The sequence below is a fragment of the Mixophyes fleayi genome, chromosome 2, assembly GCF_038048845.1.
Source record: "Mixophyes fleayi isolate aMixFle1 chromosome 2, aMixFle1.hap1, whole genome shotgun sequence".
Lineage (NCBI taxonomy): Eukaryota > Metazoa > Chordata > Amphibia > Anura > Limnodynastidae > Mixophyes > Mixophyes fleayi.
In genome coordinates, this window is record NC_134403.1 from 135290815 (window position 1) to 135302870 (window position 12056).

The window sequence follows — 12056 nt, forward strand, 5'->3', positions numbered from 1 at the left end:
AACGTTCCTCAGGACCATAACCTTTCCAATCAACCAGAAACTGTAGCGCACCTCTGGATCTACGAAAATCCAATAGTTGCTTGATATCATATTCAGTCTGATCTTGGGATATAGCTGGAGGTAATGAAGCTCTGATAGTTGAGAATCGATTCTGTACCATCGTACCTCCAATCTGAAGGCTACTGGCTTGATCATCTCGGAGATTTGGAAGGATCTGATAAACCTGGGTGCTAGTTTCATACTGGGTACCTTTAAATAAATAAATTTTTGTAGATAACCAGACCTTGTTCCCCGGAATCAGAGTAGGAGCAGGATATCTTCTCTTATCAAAAGACTCTTTAGAGTGGACGGCAGAATTCTCCAGGTTAGGCTTGGTTTGAGCCCAAATTATTGAGAACTTGCGTACCAAGGAGTCTACCGCGGGAACTGCAGAGATGGCTGTTTGCGAAAAGGTGAGTAATCTGGGATGGCATCCATATGTGACAGAAAAGGAAGTGTTACCAACAGCTTCATGAAAATGGTTATCATGGGCAAACTCAGCCCATGGAAGGAGTTTGCACCAATCTGATTGATGAGCAGAAACATCTATTCGTAGAAACTTTTCAAGTTCTTGATTTGTCCATTCGGTCAGACCATTAGACTGAGTATTGTATGCTGAGGAGAAATCCAATTTAATGCCTAACAGAGCAGAAGGCCCTCCAGAATCTTGAGATAAACTGTGAGCCACGATCTGACATGATGTTGAGGGGACAGCCATGGAGGCAAAATATTTCTTTAATGAACAGTTCTGCCAACACTGAGGAAGAAGGGAGTTCTTTGAGGGAAATAAAATGAGCTGCTCTTGAGATAACTGTATGTGATTTAGAGGGAGGGTAGATCGGTAATAAAGTCCATGGAAAGTTGAGTCCAAGGAACTTCAGGTACTGGTAGAGAAATAAGAGGACCAAAAGGTTTATGTCGGGGAACCTTGTGTTGCGCACATTTAGAACAGGCATACCAAATGATTTTACATGTTTGTGGAGCGATGGCCACCAGTAGTACTGGGTCAGGAGTTCTCCAGTCTTCTTCACACCAGCATGACCCGAGAAACAAGATAAATGGGCTCAGCGTAACAACTTGAGACATAGGTGTGGTAGTATGAAGGTTCTGCCAGGAGGGCAACTAAGGTTTTGCACAGGAGTGAGGGCTAAAATACAACTAGGATTAAAAATAGGACTTGTTACATTGAATGTATTATCCGGCAGTACCTCTTATCCACCAGAAGTTATGCTATTGTCCCTTGCTTCTTCTTACTACTAGGGGTTAACCTGCTGCACTAATTAATCATCTGCACCTGGTGTATCCCTATTTATATCTGTTTCTTCCAGTTACTTGTGCTGTTCATTATATTTATGTTGGTGTTCCTTATTGTTCTGCTCTCCTGCTTCTCCTGTTCTCGGGGACTTCTACATGCTGCTGCTGACATCTCTGTACCAGATATCTCTCCACTCAGTCATTTCACCTGCATCAGCTGTATTTCTTATTGCTACCAGTTTGCAGCTTCATTCAGGAATCTTTGTTCAGTATCTGCAATAGTTGGTTTGTACCATTTCCTGTATTCTCTGGTTTATACCTGTTCAATAAACATCTTATGCTTTCATCATATTCTGGACTCCATAGCTGTTATTTCCAGTTTTCTGCATTGAAGCGTGACAATAGCATAACAAGGAATCAGTCTGGGTATGGATACCTGCTGTTCTGACAGTGCTGCAGTGACAGAGTGAACTTTATATACTGTGCAGATGAATATGCCGCCTCCCAGTCACGATCATATGACCGCCTGACCCAGGAAGTGCTGAACTTACACAGAGGTAGAGGAAATCAGCAGCACAGGAGTGTGGAGCAGGTATGTTTGCAACAGGTGGACTCCTATTCAGGGTGGTTTGAGATTAACTACCTACCAAATCTCACCAGTGCTACTATTCTTGCCAAGCTCAAGACACACTTTGCTACACATGGTATCCCACAACAACTCATCATGGACAATGCCATGCAATTCATGAGTAGAGAGTTCAAAGAGTTTGCAAATACATGGGACTTTCAACACACTACCAGAAGCCCTCAATATCCTCAGTGCAGCGGGCTAGCAGAAAGAGCTGTCCGCTCAGCCAAACACCTGCTGAAAAAATGCACACGTAATAACACTGATGTCTTTGCAGCATTGTTTAACCTAATAAATACACCACAGAATGGTTTACGGACACCTGCCCAGCGGTTATTTTCACGCAGCACCAGGACAAAGCAACAATTGCAACAGCAAGTACAAACACGCATACAAACGGTACTTACTTTAAAGTGGCTGTCCAACAAAAGAAGTTATTACCGAGCAGCAAATCGTCTTCCACAGCTTGTTCCAGGTCAAGCTGTCCGAATGCAAACTCTGTGTAGATACAATAGACTTGCCACCATCCTCCGAGAATCTGCTCATCACAATAGTTACGTGGTACAAGCTGAGGGTGCCACCTATATGCGCAACCATCACCACATGCTGAGTGTGCCGGAAGAAGTTCCTCCAGCAACATCCAACTATGGTTGATCCAAAACTCATTTACACATCACAGAAGTCAAGATATTAGGGGCCCACAACCATACCTTAAAAACTCAAAACTACCACTTGACCTGTCTGAATGCTCATGTGGGTGTCTGGGAAATCATGACATAGTGATGTTTTCTATCGTCACGAGGTCTGGTCAGGTGTCCAAGCCTAACCCAAAATTATAGGACTATGTAACTTAGTGGTAACTCTTCCACTGCCTTTTCTCCTATTAGCTTACTTCCCCAACCTACCACAATACCTCTTTAGGCCTCACCCATTATCTGTATCTTGAAGGGAAGGATGGAAATGTATGTCCTGCCAGAGCCTGGCAGGAAGTGAGGTCATTGGCTATGCATGCTAAGAAGTTCCTGTTTCCTGTTCAACATTCTAGTTATGTATGTTACGTTGAGTAAACACGTTATGTTACACTCGTGAGAGTTGTCACTCCAGTCTTTCTACACCCACATCTACAATTATGATCAGCAAATTCTCCTCTGTGAGTATAAAAGGCTGTTTCTGTTTGGTTGCATGGCTTTTGTATGTCTGCCCGGCCTTCCCACATAGTTGTCTGCATATCTCCACCTGCCTGTCAGTGGCATAAATAAAACCCTCAGGGTCCCAGTGCAAAATCTAACCTCCTGTCCCCAGTAACATACCCCTTATCCCACAAACACCCACTAACATATATTATACAGCCCATATATATTAAAACAAGGGTTTTCAATGTATTTTAGCACATAAAACCTTAAACAGTTACTAAGGAACACTTACATTTCTGGTTCCATAGCTAAAAATATTTCTTCATTTGTTTATTAGGTAAGAAATAAAATGAAATACCAGTATTAATTTTTCTTTTACGTCCATTGTCGTTATAATCAGCTTCTGTGGAAAGGTGGAGAAATCGAAACCTAGTGAAGTGAGACCTAGAACTTTCTGTGCAGCGTTTGGTGATGAATCATCAGGGATGGTATTAAGTATCTTCTGGATTGAAGCAGAGGTAGATTGTCCGCACACTGTCAGCGGCGGTATGGTTAGATTCATCATATGAATTTTAATTCGTACAATTCATCAATTTAGGACTGACAATATTTTTATCTTCAGCATTACACATATTCGTCTCACGAAACCCCTGACAGCATTAGCGGAACATTGGGGTTCTGGGGAACCCAGTTAGAGAAACACTGTTCTAGAACATCAGCCTAAGTAAAATAGAAGCTTTATTGGTTCTGAGGGAATTTAATAAAGATGATCCCTATTTTTCTAAATCAACAAGAGAGCCCTCATTTTAGGGCTTGAATAGTATCAATCCAATTCCAGTAAGATGTACTGTAAATAATGTAATCACTTAAACTTTTTTATGAGGAGCTCTTTCTTTTTTTATTTGGGAAAACTCAGGATTATTATAATTAAGTTCCTCTTGAACCTCTAATCTCCTGTTTTAGAATACAGTGTGTGAGATGAAGTTACATTGTGCCATATCATGCTCTAATTTCTGGGGTGGAAGAATGTAGGACCAAGAGGGACCCAATAGGACCAGCACTTAACAGGGTGTCTTTTCTTTAATATTTTTACTTCAAATGGCAAGGTGTCCTGGCATGCTCCAACAGATGTCATGCCTGATTGAAAGCACAATCCTCATAAACCAGTCTAACCACCTGCCAACTACGTGTAGTATCCAAACACTTAAATTCTTTACAAACTTATATTCATACATTTATGCCTCACAGCAGATGTCCAGATAATTTTTTTTTATTGCCTTGTAATGTACAGTATAATGCTGATATGTAAATAATGTAAAATAACAAAAAAGATAACCTAATCATTTATTTTTGCAGAAACTTCAAACCCAATAGAGCTTTAAAACATTTCTTCATTAGTTGGAAACAAAACAATCTTTACAACAGCTTTGAAAATAAACATTAATAGTTTCATCAATAGTTGTGGAATAAGACACAAGTGTCTGTGACATCATTGTATTGTCATAGATGACAGAACAATCTCACTCATCTCCACTGTATCTTGATAAGCTCAGCAATGGGAAGTCATTTAATGATTGTGGTGCTTGTTTTTCTAAGCTGTACTGGATGTAAGTCATAATTTAGCTTTTATGATATGTCTGGTATATTCTTTATGTAGCCTTTTTAAAATGTCAAGAGTCTAATCAAAATTGCTAATTTATTTATGTCTTTTGAAATGGTGTGGGTCCTAAATGATTAACAGATGAGTTTGCATGATGTACAGTATATGTTTTTATAGGTACAAAATGTATAGAACATGTACCATCCAGGATCCCTCAGTTTCTTTTTTTTTCATTTTAAATGTTCCTTTACTTTTATTTTATTAGCTATTACTTTAATACTCTCTCCACATATAGTGCAGTTAGGTGAACTCCTTATAGAATTTCAATTCCTGCCCATTTCACCCAGTGTTCTTCAATACACTTTGTCTGCATTTAAGTATAATTTAATCAGGTCACTTTGGGTTGAAAGACCCAGTGGTGGAGGCAGCCTCTGTATAGGACTGATGGGGGTTACACATTAAAGATACCGTCTTTTTGGCAGATCATGACAACCTCCAAGGAGTTCCATGGTAGTTTAGACTGTTACAGGTACCGGGAGGGTGGAAAGTCAGTTACAAGAATTTTAGGGTAAGAGACATATTTTAGTAAACGTGTGTAAATAATGCAGTAAGAATAGAAAATACAGGAATATATTGTTAAATTCAAACTGTATATGTGTGTAACACCCCTTTCCCTGCCTCTCTGAAAGGGTTGATTAAATGTTGTCTCTCTCCTCTTCAGTGCCTCCACCTGAGTCTTCTACACAGTATTGGATGCAGACTGTGACTGAATCTACCAGGGGTTGACTCAGAAAGTCCTTGTACCCAACCACACTAACCCTCTGAATAATAATGGACCACACACTGTGGTTACAAACAATCAACTGGGTCTTTATTTTGGGGAAAGTAAATGGGGAGGGCAGATTTAAATATGAGGAATTTCTGGATGGGATAAGTAGGACAAGGGATAAGATAATAATCAAAGGCAACATTACACTGAATAGTAATAACAAACAAACAAGATGACTGCCACACATGCATTCACTGGGGACCAACCTCTCCCACAGTGAAATCAACAATGATTTAACACAATAATCACAGTCCTGCCAATATTAAATCGTTTGTGAGATTAACTAGTTAACATTGATGATTTGCATTAGATCTCTGATGCCTTAAAATGTCTCTGTATCTCTGACAGGTAACATAGTCTCTGATATATGTACAGACTTATAACTTGTGGAATTAGAGGTATACAGTTATTTTCTTAATGCAGCAATAATGGTGTCACAGTGTTTGGTGTGTTATTATTTTTCACTCTGAATGAAGATGAACGTCTCAGCCACTGTTGTGTCATGGACTAACTGCAGATCTGATTTTGCTGGCTGTCCCTCTCTGTTAACATGCAATTCCCTAATAGCGGGAGTCTCCCTCTCTGCACATAAACTCACTTTGCTGTGTAATCTCCCTCAGGCTGCTTTATAGCTGATTCTCTGCAGGGATCCAGCTACAAGACAGTCTGTCTTTCCCGCAGACTCTCCTACCCGACCTCTCTGCTCCCCCTGCTGCTGTCACACACCTCAAACTGCCAGCACCTCTTCCTGTCAGCTTTGCCCTTCCTTCCTGTCTATCCTCCCTGCTCAGACTTACTGGCAGTGCTGACCTCTGCTTCACCCAGCATTTTCCATAGCAACATGAGCTCCTGGCTGTTCAGCATATATTCACAGTACTCTGTTGGCAATGAACACACACCATAGTAAAGGCTTTTAATGGATAATCATCAACTAATTTGGGGATTCTCATGTCTACTTTACAATCAATTGCTGTACTAGCCATCTCCGAGATCTAAATAGCATGGTACCACTGTGCTCTCAGCAGTTGGTATCCCATTCGCATGCAGAACAGAGCTCCATCCCCAATGACATCTACAAAACATGTCAAAGTGATTTGATGCTAGAGAAACGGGATACCTGGGCTCTGTCTACGGAGGGCGGATATGGAGGTAGCTGACAGCAATGGGGTTTTTATATACAGCTGATTTGAAGTCTGTGCTGTCTACTGATTAATACTGCCAGGCAGGTAATTGTATATACTGCTGAAGATGCTACTGTGTGTTTCCTGGTGGACAGCCAGCACCTTTGCATACAGGATAATCTTAGCCAGCTCCCTTCTGCATCCCTCACTCAGGTGTCTCCAGTCAGAGGATAGCTGACAGCCCAGAGCACCACAGTTCTCCAAAACTAATGTGATGAACACAAGATGTAACATGGTGGATTGACACAAGTTTAAACTTGTCACTTTTCTGGCACCTAAATGTAGACTTTGGGGAATTTTGATTTCCTTAAAGTTTACACAATTTTTTTTCGTTCCTTTGTTCCATCATCATTACTGGCTGCATGCAGTGAACACGGATTATTATGATCTCTTCTTCTTCATGTGTTGAGAAGCCTAGTGAGCTTTCCCAAGTACTGTGATGCAGCGCCAGCCTCCAGGTTTAGCACTGGTTAAGATAAACAGGTTTAAAAGGACTCCAGCACTGCTTGCCACTGTTCTTTGCTTATTATAAAGCAGCTAATCATTGTGACAGGAATGAATTAATATTGTGCTGTTATTCTTTAAATGACCACACTGCTCTTGGACCAGATGAAGAGCACACATCTGAAGGTAAATCATGCATAGTGCGTACTCATGAATCAGCATTCTGATTGGTAACCCCCCCATCTATCGTTGGTAAATCGCTAATCATTAGAATTTTCTTATAGTGTGTAACTAGCCTTATGATGTGTAATATATAGGAGTATGACCTTGAGCACATAATATCATTTTGGTTTTAATATTGGAAATGAATGCTATTTAAGTCCATTACATACAAGGGAGGGCTGGCAAATTTCAGCCCGTGGGCAATACTTGAGTCAGCAGCCTATTTTAATGGAAAAAATGCAGGTGACCCAGCCCAAGGTAGTCCATTATGGGACCGGCCTGGGGGGCAGATGCCCCCCCTGCCCACCAGCCCAGCCTGCCCCTGATTACATAACTAACTTTTTCATGTGAATTCTGTCACCCTTCCAGGTTAAGGAATGAGCCTGATAGCAGCAGATAGGTAATTGTTAGTAACATATCTTATATTGTTCTTCTGTTCTATACTAAACCACAATAAAATGTCCCTAGAAATCCTCAAATTGAATTATTTCTTGGTTTCTGAAGCACATTCCAGTCACTTTAGCTGGGAACCTAGGAAGTCTCATATACTATTTTCTCCAGAAGAATATGCTGAGGTTTCAGTTTAAATAAATTACAATATCCTGACATAATTAATTTCACCACATAAAGTAAAAAAGTGTGGTTGCTATGTATAAATAATAGTACCTACATTATCTGTTATTTTGCAGGCAAGCAATATGTATCCAGTAGGGCTGTCTATAATCCACATCTTTTACTAAGAAGAGGCTTAATGGACCAATTTGAAGGTACGTGCATGAAACTTTAAAAGAAAAGGAAACAATATTGTAAGGCATAAGTAACGAATGGAAACCCAGGTAACTGTAGCAGGTACCTACTTCATACATGATGCCATCTCTTTAAAGATTCTTTACTAGGATTAAGAAGCGCTACCTAATACCAACAATGAAGAGCCAACTCCAGGTAGATTGCATATGAAGCTTCAGGAATAAAGTTCAATGGATTCTGCTACTATTCCATTTTGGGATGACCTGGACATAGTATCACCCCCACACTGGTATGATACTAATGTTTTGGTATGGTTTGGAGTGCTCTGAAATAGAGTGGTATCTTTTAATAAATCAATGGCAATATAAAAACAATATAAATTCGGTAAACAATGAACTTAAAATCCTGGGTTGAAATAAGGCATGCAATCCATATAGGAAGATGATGGCTCTGCTTGCATTAGTAGAGTCGCTAAGTATAACTTGGAATTTACAATAGATCAAGTTTGAGTTGGGACTTTAATGGAATAAAATCCTCCGTGTGTGTCCACTGCATAACTTCTCACTTGATTCACACAGGCATAGAGCGGTTTGTTGTTTGATAGGCATAAGAACAGTTCTGTATAGCCCTTACATGCATGCAGACACAATGGGAGGGGTATCAACAACTGCCCTATGGCCCCTGTTTATTAATGACCATATTTTTAACACAAACTCTTTCAATCACTATCGGATAAGGTTTGAAAGATCGTCTGTATTTATTAAAAATCTTAAACAGGAACAGCAGTCATGAAAAACTGCTGTTCCTGTGAAGATCTCTGTACTATCTTTTCTATGGTCTATATCGCAAAGGAACCACCTTTGCGATAGTGACCGGAGGGGAGAGCAGTAAGATGCAATGAGGGATCCAAAGCAGACCTGAAGATGTAAAAAATGATTACTAAATAGGCCTCTATGGGTGTGAATCAGATGAGCGGTTGTTAAAGAAAGATTGTGGCAGGTAAAGTGATCAGCACTACATAAATTTTAACTCCTTCGTATTTTTGGGTAGAATTATTGTTTAAAGGTGAAAAATGATTGACACTATATAAATAGTGATAAATAATAAAATAATAATAAATTAGCAAGTTGCTTGAAAATAAATGTTATCTGGTACTAGGTAAATTGCCACTAGGGATGTACCTGCCAATGATCAGAGGTAAGAAGCAGAAGAAGAAACTAAACTGGCATCCAAATAAAATATTGATGAATGTACTGACTCAGACTTTCTTGCCATTTAAAACTGTTCTCTTCCAATGTATGCATATATATGGCAGACATCAATGGGTTTTGTGCGGAGCTAATCCCGAATTGGTCAGTATATGTTGAATATGTTCATTATGGATGTACATACTTATCACACATAGGGGCGTATTCAATTGTTGCTCCGGCCGCCGGAAGAACGAGCGCGTTAAAACTATTACCGTTTATACGGTAATTACTCGCTCAATTTCATCTCACAGCTCCCTGAACTGCGAGATGAAAATCAGCGAGTAAACTACCGTATTAACGTTTTTTATGCGCAAGTTTACCGTATAAACGGTAATAGTTTTAACGCGCTCGTTTTTTTGCGGTCCGGAGCAACAATTGAATACCCCCCATATAATGTAAACTATAAAATATAACCAATTTAAAATGACCATTGGGCATGGCCATATTGTAATTTAATTGTGCTTCGCATACTGAGTGCTTTAATAAATATTACATTCTAATGCATTTAAAATCAAAAACGTAACTGTATTAAGTGTAACAATAAAAACAATCATTTACTTTTGTGCAGTACTAAAATAAGTCAGTGCCACACCTTTAAAACCATATAGTGTTCTTGGAAATCATGAACAGTTGTTAGCTACAGTAACCATATTGTCGGTAAAAGCTTAAGCTGCAATTACACATTGAAGATTTTTTTCTTTAATTAGCAAGTCATGTACCTTTTAAATATGTATTTCTCAGCTGGATGAATGGTCCTAAAACAGGGCTTCTCAGGAAAGCATCTATGAAGCCTCTCTTAGTTTATCAGCATGAAAGGAACATTACATAACAGGACATTTATTTTGACCCATTTTGCTATGACATTCCTAAGTTTTTCCAACAGATTGACACCGGTATGTATATTAATGAAACCAGTGACACAAAGAGCAACTTGCCTGTGAATGACCTGGCATTGTGTGCTAGCACTACTGTGTTGGAAGGATGAGGAGAAGGATGATAAAGCTAACAGCAATGTTGCTGCTGATGGCGGTACACCTACCCAGTGGGCTGTTATGGTCATGTAGTTTTTTTTTGTCCAGTACCGCTTGTCAACATAGCCGTAGTTAAGTGAATAGTCAGTACAATGGCATTTTCTAAGGACTGAATTACTTTTTATTTAACCTCCTAGTACAGCCGAGGAATTGCTATTCGAGAGAAATGCAATCGAGATGGAATTTGGTAGCGTGGACACATGACCTCAACTAATCTGCTAAAACCTGATGCATTGATGGTGGAAATTGGAAGCACATCCAATGCTATCATAGCTGCTATGGATTTAGTGATCTGATGTGCAGCAGGATACTGGGTGTCATACTTTATTCCTCTTGCAAACGCTTACTTCACAGACAATTATTATTTAAAACTATGCTTACCCATCTTGGTCCCCTTCTGTGTAGAGGTATCACCCCAGCAGCAACAGCAGCTGTAGAGCGCAAGTCTGCCTCTTGGGTATCATGGATTGCATCAGTTTGAATTTGAAAACTGAATGCTGGCTATGTACTATTAATGAGGAGGTTGATGATGAAGGTGTTGGCGGATTACTGGGAGCCTTATTGCCATACACAAATTTCCACCTTTTAATAAACTACTTGAATTAACATGCTGCAAATGACATAACAGGGAGGAGGTGCCTAGATGGTCAAAGTCCCTAACTCTTCTTATTGTGGCATCACAAAGCCTACAGATGCCTTGATGAATGTTGTATGGGTTGGAATAAAACTATTTTCAAACACAACAGGTGCTTTATTTGACCTTATGACCTATAACCTGCCTATAGGCTGCTCTATAATTACAGTGTCAGATTCTGAAATGTCAGAATCACATATAGCACACTTGGATACCCTTAGACTCTCCTCAGGATTCTGTGAGTGCCCAAGTTGTTTTTCAGTGTTCTTTTCATGCATTGATGTAGCTGTCTTGCAGGTGACAGAACTACACTTTGAGCGAGATTGTGGTCCATGGGAAGTTAAGAAAGATGCATGACTGTGTTAGGCACTCTCTTTTGCAGAGGGCATTCTAACACTAGTAAAACGTGGGCATGATCTGGAATGTTGGTTATATTAATATTTTCACAAATCACCACATTCATCAGAAACTTTTCCCTTAATCCTTACATCAAGAGCTAATATTTTATTTGAGATGAATAAACAGTATTTGGATTGAACGCCCTTTGTTACACTGTTTTTTGGAGGGGCATGCTGATCACAGTCAAAGAGCATGGTGTTTTTTGGCTACTTAGTAGTAAAGATGTCACTTATACTGCCCCTCACACAATTGCATTCAGATTGAAACACTTGGAATTTTAAAAGCAAGAAATATATATATTTTTTGTGGTGTTCTGCATAGAGTCAAACAGTACCCTGTTTTTTGTCCACGTAATAGTTCAGATGTCATTGATAGCCCAAATTTCGTATCTGTTGGTTTTCTCTGAATCCGTACCACTCATCTCTAACAAAAACACACATAATTTTTTCATGGGATTGATGTTAGTAATACAGAAATTTACATACTTCTCTTATGAACTAAAGGATTGCTTGTGAATATATTTTACAGTTACTAGATTTGTGGTTGTTTATTTTGCACTTGATCATACATTTCCTAAATTTCCATAAATACATAGGTCTCGTAAAATACATTCAGAAGCAATACTGTATATTGGAATTACATACAACGATTAATTAATCAAACAA